Genomic DNA, 15,406 nt, shown 5'->3' on the forward strand with positions numbered 1-15,406 from the left:
TTTGTACTTATAATATACAAAGTTCTATACTAAATCTCAAGAAGCGTTTTTATTACTAGAACTCCCTAGGAGGATTGGCCCCAAAAAAGGTGGCCACTGGGAACAATACAGATCTCTGATCACTTTTCTTTCCTTGTTTTCCAAAGACTACCTGGTTTGCTAATTTTTTATTTATTTGTTTTATTTGCCCTTTTTTTCCCTTTATTGTGTCTATAAATGAGTTATTTTAATCTTGGTTAGGAACAGTATATGAAAGTCATTTGTTCTTCTGAATTTTCCCATTGTCTTTATTTATAATAACCTTATAATGTCAACAGTGATTGTCAAGGTAATCCTTTTATAAAGTCTTTTTGAAAAATGTGATGAGGGGCACAAATGGGGTAGAAAATATAATATTGTATATATGTCCATGCCACTCTCTCACTTTGTCCCAGCTAACCCTTCCCCCTCCCCGTGTCCTCAAGTCCTTTCTCTACGTCTGTGTCTGCATCTTTATTCCTGTCCTGCCCCTAGGTTCTTCAGAACCATTTTTTTTTTTTTTAGATTCCATATATATGTGTTAGCATAAGGTATTTGTTTTTCTCTTTCTGACTTACTTCACTCTGTATGACAGACTCTAAGTCCATCCACCTCACTACAAATAACTCAATTTCGTTTCTTTTTATGGCTGAGTGTGGGAAGCAGCCGCATAGCACAGGGAGATCAGCTCCGTGCTTTGTGACCACCTAGAGGGGTGGGATAGAGAGGGTGGGAGGGAGACGCAAGAGGGAGGAGATATGGGGACATATGTATATGTATAGCTGATTCACTTTGTTACAAAGCAGAAACGAACACACCATTGTGAAACAATTATACTCCAATAAAGATGTTAAAAAAATAGTGAGATGCAAAAAAAAAATAAAATAAAATATTGTGATATACTGGTCTACATTTATTATAATAGAATAAGATTTGTTAAAACAATTATTGGTGCCATGAATATTTAAATAGAGAAAACTGGATGAAGCCTAGGTATTGTAAATGTTGACTTTCTAATAGTATTCAATCTATGTTTGAGATTTAATGATGTGTGTAATGTCAAAATTTCTAATGTGGTTACTTCCTCTTGGATTCGATATACAGCAATGTCCAAGAATATGTGTTCTCTAAAGAATGCATTTTATCCTATCCTCCCAACCCTCCCCACCCTCCACTCCAGCATTTATCTCAGCTCTTCTCCACTCATAGTCAAGGTTTTGTGTGTGTGTTTTATTTTGCTCAAGACACCATCTAAGAATCACCATACACAATCAATCTGATACCAAACTTTGTTGATCATACCTCCTAAATATCTTTGATACATAGTTACCATGATGGTCTGCATTCTTATTCACTTATATTCTGTGCAACTTGTCTCCAAAGCATTTGGTGTTAAAACTGTATTTCTCTAAGTACATCTCAGGGGTTTTATGTTCTGAGAAACATACTTTAATCACTGTTGCTCTAAAATTTACAACTAGCTTCATGTACACAGTATGTTTTGTTTTCCTACTTTTAGCCCTGCTGTACTTCTTGAGTCTATGTTTATAATAAAGATATTTAAAAATATATTCATGTAATTACATTAACAGAAAAAACTTATGATGTTTATGTGTGTGTGTTTGCGTGTATGTATATATTACACCGATTAAGTTTTCAAAATATGTTGAGGTTTTCATGTTGAATAATAAAATATAAATTAAGACTATGAGTATTTTAAACCATGCTTTTTGTAATTCACTTGATTAAAGGCCTAATATATTCCCACCTATGTCATGAAATACAAAAAGCTTATATTTGCTACCAGTTAATATAATTTAGTTAAAGATAATCTATATTGCGTAATTAATTCATATGCATAAAGATACATATATGCATGCATCTATACATTTCTGCCTGGAAAAGCTTTTTAGCTTTTAAGAAATTATGTGCACCGTACTGAGCATAAGTAAATCTCAATTTCCCTATTGTCCTTGTTTTTATTTTAACAATCTGGTTGACAGATTAAACTAGAAAGTTTCCTGCAAAACAATTCTTAATGGTGTAATTAAAATTCCATTAGTTTCTTAAAGTTATTATTTAATTGTATTCTATTCCTTCCTATCATATTGTTTAAGATTGTATTGTGGTTTGGGAAAAAGTAACATATTTTGTTCATAGAATACTGGATTAAGTATTACACATTCTCACTACACACAAACTATGGAGTATGCCTAATGATAATTAGACTAAAAAATTGCAGAACCATTAAAAGGAGACAACATTAAAAATATATCTATATAGAATACATGTTGGCAGAGGCAAACTTCTACTGGATCATAGGATACGTTAATACAATTTTTTTTTAGCCTCAAAAAGAAATAAGAAACTTGTATTATCTACTTTGAGTCTTATAATGCAGAATATTATTGATAGTCTAGTGGTCCCTTTGTAGAGGCATCACATTAAGCAATCAAATCAACAACATTCATCCTTCACTTTTGCATAAAACATTGTTTCAGATTTTCAGAATATATTTCACAGACACAGGGGAAATAAGGAAAGCCCAATGAAAATGGATTATTTTCTTGGCAGCAGTAATTTTCTGTCTCTTCACACGAACGCAGACTGGGAAAAAAACCATCAACAGCCAACCAAGTGTTTATATAAAGATCAAGTTCAGAGTATATATACTGCTAATAATTTCACCATTTTGATTTCTATTTTCGTAAATACTTCTCGCATAATTTTTAAATTACTTAGAGTGACTAATAATTTAATTAATGGAAATCTCTCTCCACAAGGTTGCTGACTATATTTCAGAGAAAGGGAATCATGAGTCTGTAAAGCGATTAAATATTGTGTGTATATACACAGTACTTCTGAAAAAGATAAGGACTCATGAAATGTCCCATTCCACACATTCAAAAATATGAGCAGTTGATCAATATCTTACATAAACTATATGGTATATAAGTATTAAGTTTTGGAATTGTACAATTCTTTTTTCATTCCAAAATTACCTATTAAAACTTCTGCTGTAACTAAACTTTCCAATAATGCTGAAGACCTTTAAAGAAAAAAAAAATCTATTAAAAATATTGCATGTAAAATTACTTATTAAACTTCAACACATATACATAGATTTTGAAAGCTATATTTTCTCTTTAAAAGAAAAGCGTTTACATTTTCTTTTCCACTGTATATTTTAAAATATGATTTTTTCAGTTGTAAAAGTAATATATGTACAGTAGATAACATTTTTAAATGTAGATATTTACATAAAGTATTAAAATCATGTAATTCCAACACCAGACATAAATATGATTAATACTGTATATACATATTCAGACTTTTAAATAAAAGGCATACACATTTTATTTTATTCTTTCTTAATGTTTTTCATTTTTTTAGAATTTTTATTTTACATTCGACTATAGTTGATTTACAGTGTTGTGTTAGTTTCAGTGTACAGCCAAGTGATTCAGTTATACATATACATGTATCTATTTTTCAAATTCTTTTCACATTTAGGTTATTACAGAATACTGAGCAGAGTTCCCTGTGCTTTACAGTAGGTCCTTGTTGGTTGTCTATTTTTAATATGGTCGTGTGTCTATGTTAATCCCAAACTCCCAACTTATACCTCCCCCCACAGCATTTCCCCCCTGGTAACCATAAGTTTGTTTTCTAAGTCTGTGATTCTGTTTCGGTTTTGTAAATAAGTTCATTTGCATCATTTTTTATAGATTCTTCATATAAGTGATATTATATGATATTTGTCTTTCTCTGTTTGACTTACTTCGCTTAGTAGGATAACCTTCAGGTCATCCATGTTGCTGCAAATGGCGTTATTTCATTCTTTTTAATGGCTGTGTAATATTCCATTGTATATATGTGCCACATCTTCTTTATTCATTCATCTGTCAATGGACATTTAGGTTGCTTCCATGCCATGGCTATTGTAAACAGTGCTGCAGTGAACAGTGGGGTGCATGTATCCTTTCCAACCATGGTTTTCTCCAGATATATACCCAGGAGTGGGATTGCTGGATCATATGGTAGCTCTATTTTTAGTTTCTTAAGGAACCTCCATACTCTTCTCCATAGTGGCTGTACCAATTTACATTCCCACCAACAGTGTAGGAGGGTTCCCTTTTCTCCACACCCTCTCCAGCATTTATTGTTTGTAGACTTTTTGATGTGGCCATTCTGACTGGTGTGAGGTGATATCTCATTGCAGTTTTGATTTGCATTTCTCTAATGATTAACAATGTTGAGCATCTTTTCATGTGCCTCTTGGCCATCTGTATGTCTTCTCTGGAGAAATGTCTATTTAGGTCTTCCACCCATTTTTTGATTGGGTGGTTTGTTTTTTAGATATTGAGCTGCATGAGCTGTTCATAAATTTTGGAGATTAATCCCTTGTCTGTCACATCATTTGCAGATATTTTCTCCCATTCTTTGAGTTGTCTTTTCATTTTTCTTATGGCTTCCTTTGCTGTGCAAAAGCTTTTGAGTGTAATTAGGTCCCATTTGTTTGTTTCTGTTTTTATTTCCATTGTACTAGGAAACGATCAAAAAAGATATTGCTGTGATTTATGTCAAAGTGTGTTCTGAAAGGCATACACATTTTAAATCGTCTGAAATCATTTACCTTTCTTCAATGGTCTCTTTTCCACTAGCTCATTTATTATAGAAATTTTCTGTCATTAATCTTGTACATTTTTATTTTAAATAGCTCTTTATTATCCATAAAAATATACTGTGAGATACTTAACCAGTTGACTTTTATTCTACACTTAAATTGCTTCTATTTTAGTAAAGCTGTGCTGAATATCATTGTACATACATCTTTGTTTACACTTCTGATTGTTTTTATCATAGGTACATTGAGGTAAAATTATAGGTACATGGAATTTGAAAGGATTAAAATGCACCATTTAATACATATTACAAAATTAGCACAGATATATGCATATACATACTTAATATGTAATGGTATTTGCAGAAAATGAAGAAATATATGATGCTACTATTATAATGAATTAAGTAATTAGGTTACTCTCTTAAATATTTCATATGAAAGAGGCAGTGTCTATCTTTCACATTATTAAATCTTCAGTGCATATCAAAACCCCGAGAATATAATAGGGCAGTGTTATATAGTAAGTTTTATCTCCTAAAAGGTCAGGGATTACCTCTTATAAAATTTTTGTTTGCCCCATCTAGTATATTACTAGAAAATATTCAAGTAATCTTGATAAAATGGGCTTTCATTAATTATTGTTTTCCTATTTATAGTAAGTATCAATTTTGAGTGAACTCTTTATCTTGTACCAATGTAAAGGAACATTTTCACAATTTAGGAGGAAGCATTATCTTAAATTTTTAGGGTACGATTATGAATTGTTTACGCAGCTTGAATAAAAGACAGGCTCTTTAAGACTCCATAGGATGCACTCCAGCATGGCTTTAATAATAGCAATGGGTACAGTCAACGAGAGAGTACAGATCATTGGAGTGGTGTAAAATTCTCCAGGTATAGCTCCAGGGCCTTTGACAGTGGTAGAGGACACACTTCGTATTTTGTACAATTAACTACTGAAATATGTGCCACATATCTTAGTTTCAGGGGGACCAAGGCACAAATCTATTAAGACTTTTTTACCTTACTAGCTTACTTAAAGCTAAACCATGTAACTAGTTAAACTAGGTGCAAACCATCAATTGGTACCTCTGCAAACAATGTAGATAATCTAGTACAGAGTGCCTCAAGGGAAATTTTGAACATTAAATATCATGTTATAAATCACTGGCTAGCAAATCTTATCCCTATATTCACTAAGAGTGATTCTCAGACTACCAGTCATGCCCAGAGATAAGGATAGAGCTGACCCAGGCCTCTTGTTAGGCAATGGAACTATGGAACAGATTTAGCACACCAAAATAATAATTGTCACAAAGGGGTTCCTGACTGTACCATCCCTTAAATCACCTTGAATACCTGAATCAATTGGTAAGTTGACAAAATTTTCAGATGGGCTATGACTAAAATATTAGTATAATTTCTGATTAAATTAGATTGTCTACCATGTATATCTTAAGTCTATGATTGCAAGTAGACTTCCTACCACTTTCATCTATTCTTCTGCTTGGAAAGACACACTTGAGGGGCAATTTGTTCTGTTAAGTAGTATTATTTAGCAAGACTCACTGCCTCAAACCACAGAGAAGAGAAGTTTGTTTTGTTTGTTGTTGTTGTTGTTGTTGTTTTAACCAACCTCCTTGTCTTTAAATCAAAAAAGATATTTTCCAGTTCACATCTTTCTTCATCCATTGGAACCCTGTGATACTACATTCCATTTTTTAACACAAAGCTCTTATCAGCTGGATTTTGTGAAACACTCAACAGTTTTCTTTGGACTCACTGGACAATTTTTCTTAAAGTCCTTCCTAGTCTTACCTTCCTTGTCCTAGTATATTCCATCTGTATGTTGATAACATGAACATTCCTGTTTCCAGACAGACTGCTCTTTTGAGCTCCAGACCTATCGATCTCGGACATTTCTGTTTGAGTTTCAGACAGAAGCAAAACATAACATTTTCAGAAGTTGAATTCATAAGAATTCCCTGTAAATCTGCTCTTCTTGTATTTCCCATCCAAGTAAAAGACACCATCCTTCAGCAAATACCTTTAACAACTTTCCATATTCCACCATCTCCCCTGCTCCTCAAGTTCAATCACTCAATGGATAGAGACAGTCCCCATTTTGCATGATTCTAATACATATGAATTTCACTTACCATGCTGTAGTCAAATAACATCAGCTCCCCAACAGCACAGTTCAAATTCCAGGTACCACCTTATGTTAACCATCAAAGTAACAAAGTACATACTTCACTGCAAACTCTTCAGTCCATAAATCATCACATAAACATGCATATCATGATTAGTGACCAGTCATGTCAGTTTTTTCAAAGTCTGTTTGTGCCTGGTCATGGCACATCTGTTATTCTGTTCACACACTGACAACAAAGCAGGCACTGGTGTTGCTTCCTTGACTCTCAATAACAAACCTGCATGACATTTTACAAAAATGGACGATCAAAAGAGAGAATTGGTTAACAAAGATGAAAGGTCAACAAGAAATGTTTTTAAATGATCATGCTGGAAGTGAAATTCAATTTGAATGCAAATGAAGTTATTAGAAGAAATAGTTGACAGTGGGTATGTTGACATTGCCACTGTCAGACTCTAGCTATGCAGCCACAAGATCTTAGTAAAGGTGAACTAATACACATAAATGAGAAACATTTTAGACTGAAAGGATGAAGATATCTCAGAGAAAGTGCTGCCCATAAAACATTTAGCATTAAAGGAACTTACAGAGAAATTTCAAGGACCAAGGACAAAATGGTGGAAGCTGACTCAAATTTAGAAAGGAGTATGAGAATTCTCCAAGAAATAGGGAAGACGTATGTTAGATATTGTAAATTATGAAATAAGAAGAAAGCAAGAACTGCTCAAACTATTTTTAGAAGTTTTTATAAAGAAATAATACACTTTAACTCTCAATGTTTCTAATGTTACAAATTATAGTGTACTATATAAATGGTAGTTTTACTATTTTTTCCATTTCCCTATAAATTTATAACTAATAGAAGAGACTTTTTAATATTTTGACAAAAATGTTTAAAAGTCAGGAACTGTCATCATTTTTCCCATAGAATACTGAATTGCTACACATGGTTTCAGCTTTCACAATCATTTTTACAATGTTGCACTGCTACATGAATTGACAATTGTCTATATACTGGGTCCTCCTTCCTCAGTATTCTTCCAGTCTAGCCCTTATGGTCCATCCCATTTCTACTGTCATTTTTCACAATATAATCATCTATTACCTGCAATATTATAATTAAGTTGGTCTTTTTCCTACATTTTAGATTGAGATTTCTAGAAAGCTATTCTTTTTTAGCAAGTTTCTATATTCAAAATTTCCATATAATTCTCCAGTACTATCAGGACAAAGTCCAAACCTCCTAACATGACTAAAAGGATCATCATTTTCTGGTGCCTGGAGTACTCCTGATATCTCTAAACTTCTCAAAATATATACTGTAGTCCTATTTCAATACTTTCAGTTAACCAACTACTCTATAATTATTTTTGCCTCAGAGGATGTATTTATTCACTTATTCCAGTAGTATTTGAGGGTCTAGTATGTTCCAAATATGGAAAATTATATATAACATATAAATAATTTTTAGTAAAATTCAGTGAATGACTCCTAATACTTACACTGTGATTTGGAAGTGATTATTAAACAAATAACTAATATGCAGTTTTATACTTACACAGAAAATACATGCAGGCTTAACAGAGTATAATTAGAAAAGTTTAGGGTGAAGTCAGATAAAACATCTCAGGATTAGTGATTGGTATGGAATTTGTAAAAATCGTTAAAGTGGCCATGGGGGCTGGAGAAAAAGTGGAAGGTAGCATTCCTGGCAGATAAATAGTACATGCTAAATCTTATGTATGGTGTCTTGTCCAGGATTATTTGTTCTTGGAAAATGGAGAGATTAAGAAGCAAGTTAGGATAAGTGGGCAGAGACTGTAAAATTTAAAGTGGTAGATAACATAAGTGTAAAGATCATCCTAAATATATAGCTAAACATGACAGCGTGCATGGTAGTAAAATTCAGTGATGCAGAAAACTTTGGAAGAGAGCCAATATTGGCTGGGGATAGAATGAGAAACAAGAGGATTGTGAAATACTCTAAGAGAGTGATTAAGAAAACAAGTTTATACAAAACTCAGACACGAAGTCTAGACTAGAGGAAAAAAAAATATTTTCATTAGCAATTCGATCAGTAAGTAGTGAAGTTCCAGCATATTTTATACTTTTTTTAGGGAGTATATGGGAAAGCAGGGAAAAGTACCTAGAACCAATCACAGAAACACTCCAATATTTAATGGCCAGGAAAGGGAGAGAGAACAGAAAGTAGATTGAGAAGGTAGGAGGGAAAGCAGTAGAGTATGGTAGCACAAAATTCAAGAACAGATGGTATTTCCAAAAACAATAGTGGACAATAGTGTTAAATGGACTTGTGAGTTAAAGTTTAGGAATTGTAAACATATCTTGGCTTTAGTGATATTGAGGCTATTGGCCAAAGAGTAGTTTAGTTGGCATGATCTGAGTAGAAGCATAGAAGTAGATAGAGTTAGGTGTGTTATAATGAAGGAGAGAAAAAGGTAAGAGTGTATTTGTGTGTGTGTGTGTGTGTGTGTGTGTGTACTCAAATTTGATTGTAGAGCAGGGATAGTACATAAGCAAATTTTGTTTTTGTCTTAGGAGAGCATTCCTCTTTTTCTAACAGAAGGAAGGAAGGACATGATAAGTACATATGACATAGAGATCATTGTCTAGTGTTTGAAAGTTGGAGAGCATCCTATGAGATGGCTTCTGTTTCCTCTTTTATACAAATAATCTAGTTAACTTACTGAGAATAGGAAGTTGGTTTAAGAAGTTAACCACAGGAGCAGGTAGATGAGACGGCGTGGAGAAGAGGAATTCAACTGAGGGTCATAGTTTGCCATGTTAGCACATATCACACACACTGGTGGCACACTGTGATACGGACAGGAAGACCTTAGACCAATTATCAAAGTACTTGTTTCAACTCAGGATAATAACTAGACGTTCAACAGATGACAGCATTAGGAAGGGGAGATGATGACAAATATATCCAAATGGTATGAATCATAAAAAAGAAGTCTTTTTACCATGCTGATGGATGGATGAAGTACTAGAAGTGACAAATTGTTACGGTTACCGTGTTGGAAGAATATTAACCTGATTTTAAAATATCCCTTAATGGTGTTGTTTCCTAGAGTTTTCCTCAAAAATCCTGCATGCAAATATCAGAGCCTTGGAGTTTGTTAACCAGGGAGTGCAATATATGGCACCTCTGAAGACATTAAATGCCCTGTTAAAGTTGAGGCAGCCAGTAAATCTTTTAAATTGAAAATATGCTTAGGCAAAATGGTAAGATTATGTGGCTCTTCCATGAACTCTTATATGCTTAGGGTACCTATAGTTAAGTTGAGAGAGTGCCTGACTGCAATAAAAAACATAGCAAAAGCAAGAATTATGTCTCTAAAGAACATAAAAATAAAATATATAATTAACACATAGAGATAATTTTAATAAAATTAATAAGAAGCAGACTACATTATTTTGTGACAATTGCATTGTCAAAATATCTATAAATTGGAGAAAAAAGACTATGAATATTTGATACTTAAAATTACCCTTGTGCCAAATCAGCAATAGGCAAGAAGTCAACTGGAAAAACTGCTCGGCTCTCAAGACAGTCATATTCCCTGATATCTTCATTGCAGTTTTCAAGGAATATGAGGCTTACCTCATCTTTAAAATATATATCTCCAAGAGGCAGGAGACATGGAGAATAAAAAAGAAAAGAGCTGCATTTTGGGGACCGAATTGAGCAGATTTTAAAAACTCGGTTTAATTCACGAGAATTTCTCTTGTATATCAAACATGGATATATATGTTTGCTCTTTACCTGCACTCTTTCTACAAATGAGAGATCTGATTAAAAGGAATATAAGAACACCTTGCAAATAGAAAAAAAAATCAAGAAAATGGGGGGATTGAATGCAGAAGTGGGGGGCTTGGCGGTGTTGCCCTAAACTCAGTCTCTCTGTGTTAGAAGACAGCCTATATTGAGTTGAGTATCTAATTGCCTTCCTCAGGTTCTAGTCACCACCACCTGGTGGATCCCCTTTCTGTTCCTACCCGATACTTCTCTGAATTAGTTAGAGCAGGTGTCCTTTCCGTTAATAGCAGAGTCAGAGCAATCACCCTGATATGCCCATATCTACAGTGATGACTCACAATTTAAACTAAAGTTGCACTTTGATTATAGTTGAATCTAGGTAGAATTAAATCAGATTGCATATATATATATGTTTATGCATATATGTATATACATATGTAGACACACACATGATTTTTTAAAAATGATGCAGTTAAAATACTCTATTGATTTCACTATATCTGGCTATACTAAAAGTTTTGAATTGACAGGATTGATAGGATTGAAGAAGTGTTTGTGATGGCAGGGATGTTAGTAATAGGCTAGTTTATTTCAAAATTCTCTAAAAGTATAATCTAGGTCTTGAGTATACACAGATGGTAAGAAACAGTCCTTGTCCGCAAGGAGAGTCATTTGAATGGCTACTTAGGCAAAGAGATAGCATGTCTAGCAGCTTGAGGCCACCCTGGGATGTCTCTTCCATCCAGTTAGGTATCTGTTTGCCTGAGGAAACAAATTCTTCCTGGGGCAGGTATATGGATTATCCTGTTGATAAAAGACAATGTAAAAATTTAGTCAAAGAACAATTCCCCTATTAATTTGAGAAGGGGAAATTCTGAGTTTAATGTGATACTTGTCTTTGGGGTTTCACTTCTGACTTCATTCAAATGTTTCTCTTTCTTAATTAAAGACTAAGTAAAACTCCAATTTGAAATATGCATGATAAGCCGTTTTAAAATGGGTAGTATGTAAAGACAATAGCCATTGGGCCAAGAAAAAAAATTTGCCTTCTCTCCAGACCATATTATCAAAATTTGAAATGGATAATAAGCCCTGTTACTTCCTGTGATTAATTATAGTTAACAGGCAGAAAGGTACTTACTTTTTACCTGAATTTATTACATACAGAAGATTGCATAGGAAGATAACTTTTATTGTTAACCTATTAGGTGCCAGGCAATTTTCTGAGTAGTTTACAGATATTTACTTCACTGTTTACTGGTATTACTTGAATTAAAAAAAAAACAATTATACTGTTAATTATTATCACTGAAAATCCTGTCTGATTTCTCAGGAATAAAAGATGATAAGTGTAAACTTTGTTTTATTAAAGCAGAGGCATCTCCTGGGAGAGGCAAGGCATCATATGACAGTGATCCTAGTAGCCACCTACTGATTAGGTGGTGACACCTTGGTGGGCTTGGGACTAAAAAGGTCTTGGCAGAGAAATAAATGCTTTGGATGTCAGACCAGTATAGTAAGGGCATTGGAGCCACCCCTGGGTTTAAGTCCCGACTTGGAAAATTAGGAAGTCTGTGACCTGCATAAACTATCCAAATCTCTCTGCTTCATTCTTAAATACTGGAAGCATAATACATTTTGGATAACTATGATAACTAAATATATGAAAGCATCTAGCATAATCCCCAGTTATTCAATGAAAGTTAATTTCATTCTTTCAATTGAATATTTTAAGTTTTGAAAGTATTTTTGTATCTTTTTATGTTTATGTGTGTGTGTGTGCACCCTTGATCATGGTGAGAAGTTCTTTTCAGCACATATTTTAGATTGCTTCAGTACATGTTCTAGATTGATGGTTTTACCTTTTTTGTTTGTTTCTTTTTCTGTTGACCACTTTAAGAATATATTTTACATTATGACCCAGAATTCACAAAACCATACTTATTTTGGGTGATACCATCTAATATTTAATTTTTTATTTTAGCTTATTCTTATTTTAATTTAAAAAATCATTCTGCTACATGGATTTCACAATCATTAATAAATTGCAATGTGTACTTTGGAAGTACTTTCCTAGAAGGACCTTGGTAACTTATTAACCTGACTTAAAATAATGATTGTCCTATACCGTGAGAAGATACCAGATGTTGCCTAATAGGCAAGTGTTTCCTTAAAACTCTACTCCTCTGTGTAAAGTCTCAGAATGTAACCAAAACATAAAGAGAGGTAATGGAACCCAAACTTCATGGAACAGCATTAGGATTGTGATAATTCTTAGACTCTACCATCCATATCTTAAGACTCCTAAGACATTTGTGATTCAAAAAACTTGATCAAGATCTTGACCAAGAAGAGATAGTGCACTAGAAAAGATGAAAGAATCAGTGGGTTATTGGAATGTGACACACATCTTTCCTAAATAATCTGCTATTAGAGATCATTCATTATAGACTATTCACATATTTCATTCTCCATCTAGAGACAGTAAAACGAGGCTGTTCGTGAAATGTGTATGATATCTCAGGTATTCTTAAGGCAAACTCTAGAATTTATTTTTAACATCTGATTGATCATGAAATTGAAACTCTGAAGTAAAATTTTTAATCACTTGAAGGATCATGGTTTTATATTGAACACTAAGTACATGATCTATAACCATGGCCCCAAAGGAAGCAGAATGTGAAATTTCATGCTTAAAAACTAATCGTGATCAAACATAACCTGAAAAGTAGACACTGATTGCACCAAGAATCCGCTCTATTTCAGCTTCTGTAGGACTTTTGTGACTTCCCTTGACTTCAGCTATTGGCTTGATTGAAAAGCATAAATTGATAATTTCAATGTTTATCTGACACTAGTTTTTAAATTAAACACTGAGTAAAATTTTAAATTAAAATACATGTGTGAAGCCTTAGGATATAACGTGTTTAAAGACAATAGCCTCTGGGCAAAGAAAAATAATCTTTTACCTGCTTGCCAAATCATATTACTGTCAAAACTTGAATGGAGTAAGAGGCCCAATTACTCACTTGTGTTAGCTTACAGACGCAATGCAGAAAATTACTTAATTTTTACCTTTATTTATTACATTTAAAGATTATCATATGAGAAGATAAAGAAGGCTTACTCCTGTTGTCTACCTGCTATGTCAACCTGTTTTCTAAATACTATGATTACTTACTTCACTAGTTAATGGGGTTTAGCTTGATTTTCAATTGTTAAAATTTGTATTCTTAGTTGTTTAAACTATGTAATATCCTACTTAGACTTTAAAAAATAATTATTTACAAGCTTTTATTTATTTATTTTCGTTTTGGCTACGTTGGGTCTTCATTGCTGCGCGTGGGCTTTCTCTAGTTGTGGTGAGCAGGGGCTACTCTTAGTTGCAGTGCACGGGCTTACTGCGGTGGCTTCTCTTGTTCTGGAGCACGGGCTCTCGGCGCGCGGGCTTCAGTAGTTGTGGTGCACGGGCTCTAGAGTGCAGGCTCAGTAAGTGTGGCGCACAGGCTTAGTTGCTCCGCGGCATGTGGGATCTTCCCAGACCAGGGATCGAACCCGTGTCCCCTGCATTGGCAGGCGGATTCTTAACCACTGTGCCACCAGGGAAGTCCTACAAGCTTTTAATAATTAAGAACACACTTCACATATAGTAAGGTGAAGTATTCAGAAAGTTCTATTTTAATTTAAGGAAAATATATGACACGCTTTCAAATTACAAAGTAAAGCCAGCAATTATTTCCTCATCATAGGGTGTCATTATAAAATCTATCTTTAGTGAGGGAAATAAAATAATGTTAATGATAATAATAATAACAATAGCAATGATAATAGTAATTTAAAGTTTCATCTTTTCATCCTGGCTAAGCCCCAGGTGATGTCCCTTTTAGTAGAGCAGGTGGTCTCACCTGAAATGCTCTGATCATGTCTCTTTCTTTGCCCAATAAAAACACCTAGCAAGGACATAGCTACAGGTATGCAGAGCATATTGTGCTGTTTATTTCTGTGTTGTTTTCTACTTATGAAGACACACAAAAGTACTACAAATGTACTTTTGATGGGTACATTTCAATTTTACTCTTAATATTAATTAAATATTTCAATTTTACTCTAAAGTATTTTAGGAAGGATAAATAATGCCAATAATGTATGGATTTGTGAATTTGCATGTGAATCACATATTGCTACAGCATAAAACCCTTGGTTTGTAAGTCCTTCCTGCCCTCCTTCCACCCTGAAACTGATTTACTCAGTTCAAATTCTATCAAATAATCTTTTGATTTTTCTGAGTCGGTTGTTACTTAGTATTATAGGGAAAAAGGATGAATTTGCTTCCTTTATGTTAATTTTAATATATGGCTGTTGCCATGCTTATTGGAATATTTTTGCCTCTTTTATTTTTAGTTTCCTTAAATGATTTTCTTTTTTTGTTTGTTTTTTTTTGAATTTTATTTTATTTTATTTTTTATACAGTAGGTTCTTATTAGTTATCTATTTCATACATATTAGTGTATATATGTTTAAATGATTTTCTTGTTTCACCACCTTCTAGCTTATCTCATCACTTCCCTTGTAACCACTTCCCAATTTCATAGGTAGTAGATTTTTAAGCACATTTTTGAGGATACCCAAATTACTGTTTTACAAAATATAAGAATTGTAATTATGAGAATAACAAAATGCCAGTTATTCTCATTTAAAGTGTTGTTATTTTATATTTTTAACTTAATTTTAATGGTATTTGATACTGACTCAAAGCCTAGACCTGGGTATAGTAGGACATACAGGCTCTAAATTTGAGGAGATCATTACGTAGGAAAAA

Source organism: Balaenoptera borealis (genome assembly GCF_965194805.1).
Source record: "Balaenoptera borealis genome assembly, chromosome: 4".
In the NCBI taxonomy this organism is placed as follows: Eukaryota; Metazoa; Chordata; class Mammalia; order Artiodactyla; family Balaenopteridae; genus Balaenoptera; species Balaenoptera borealis.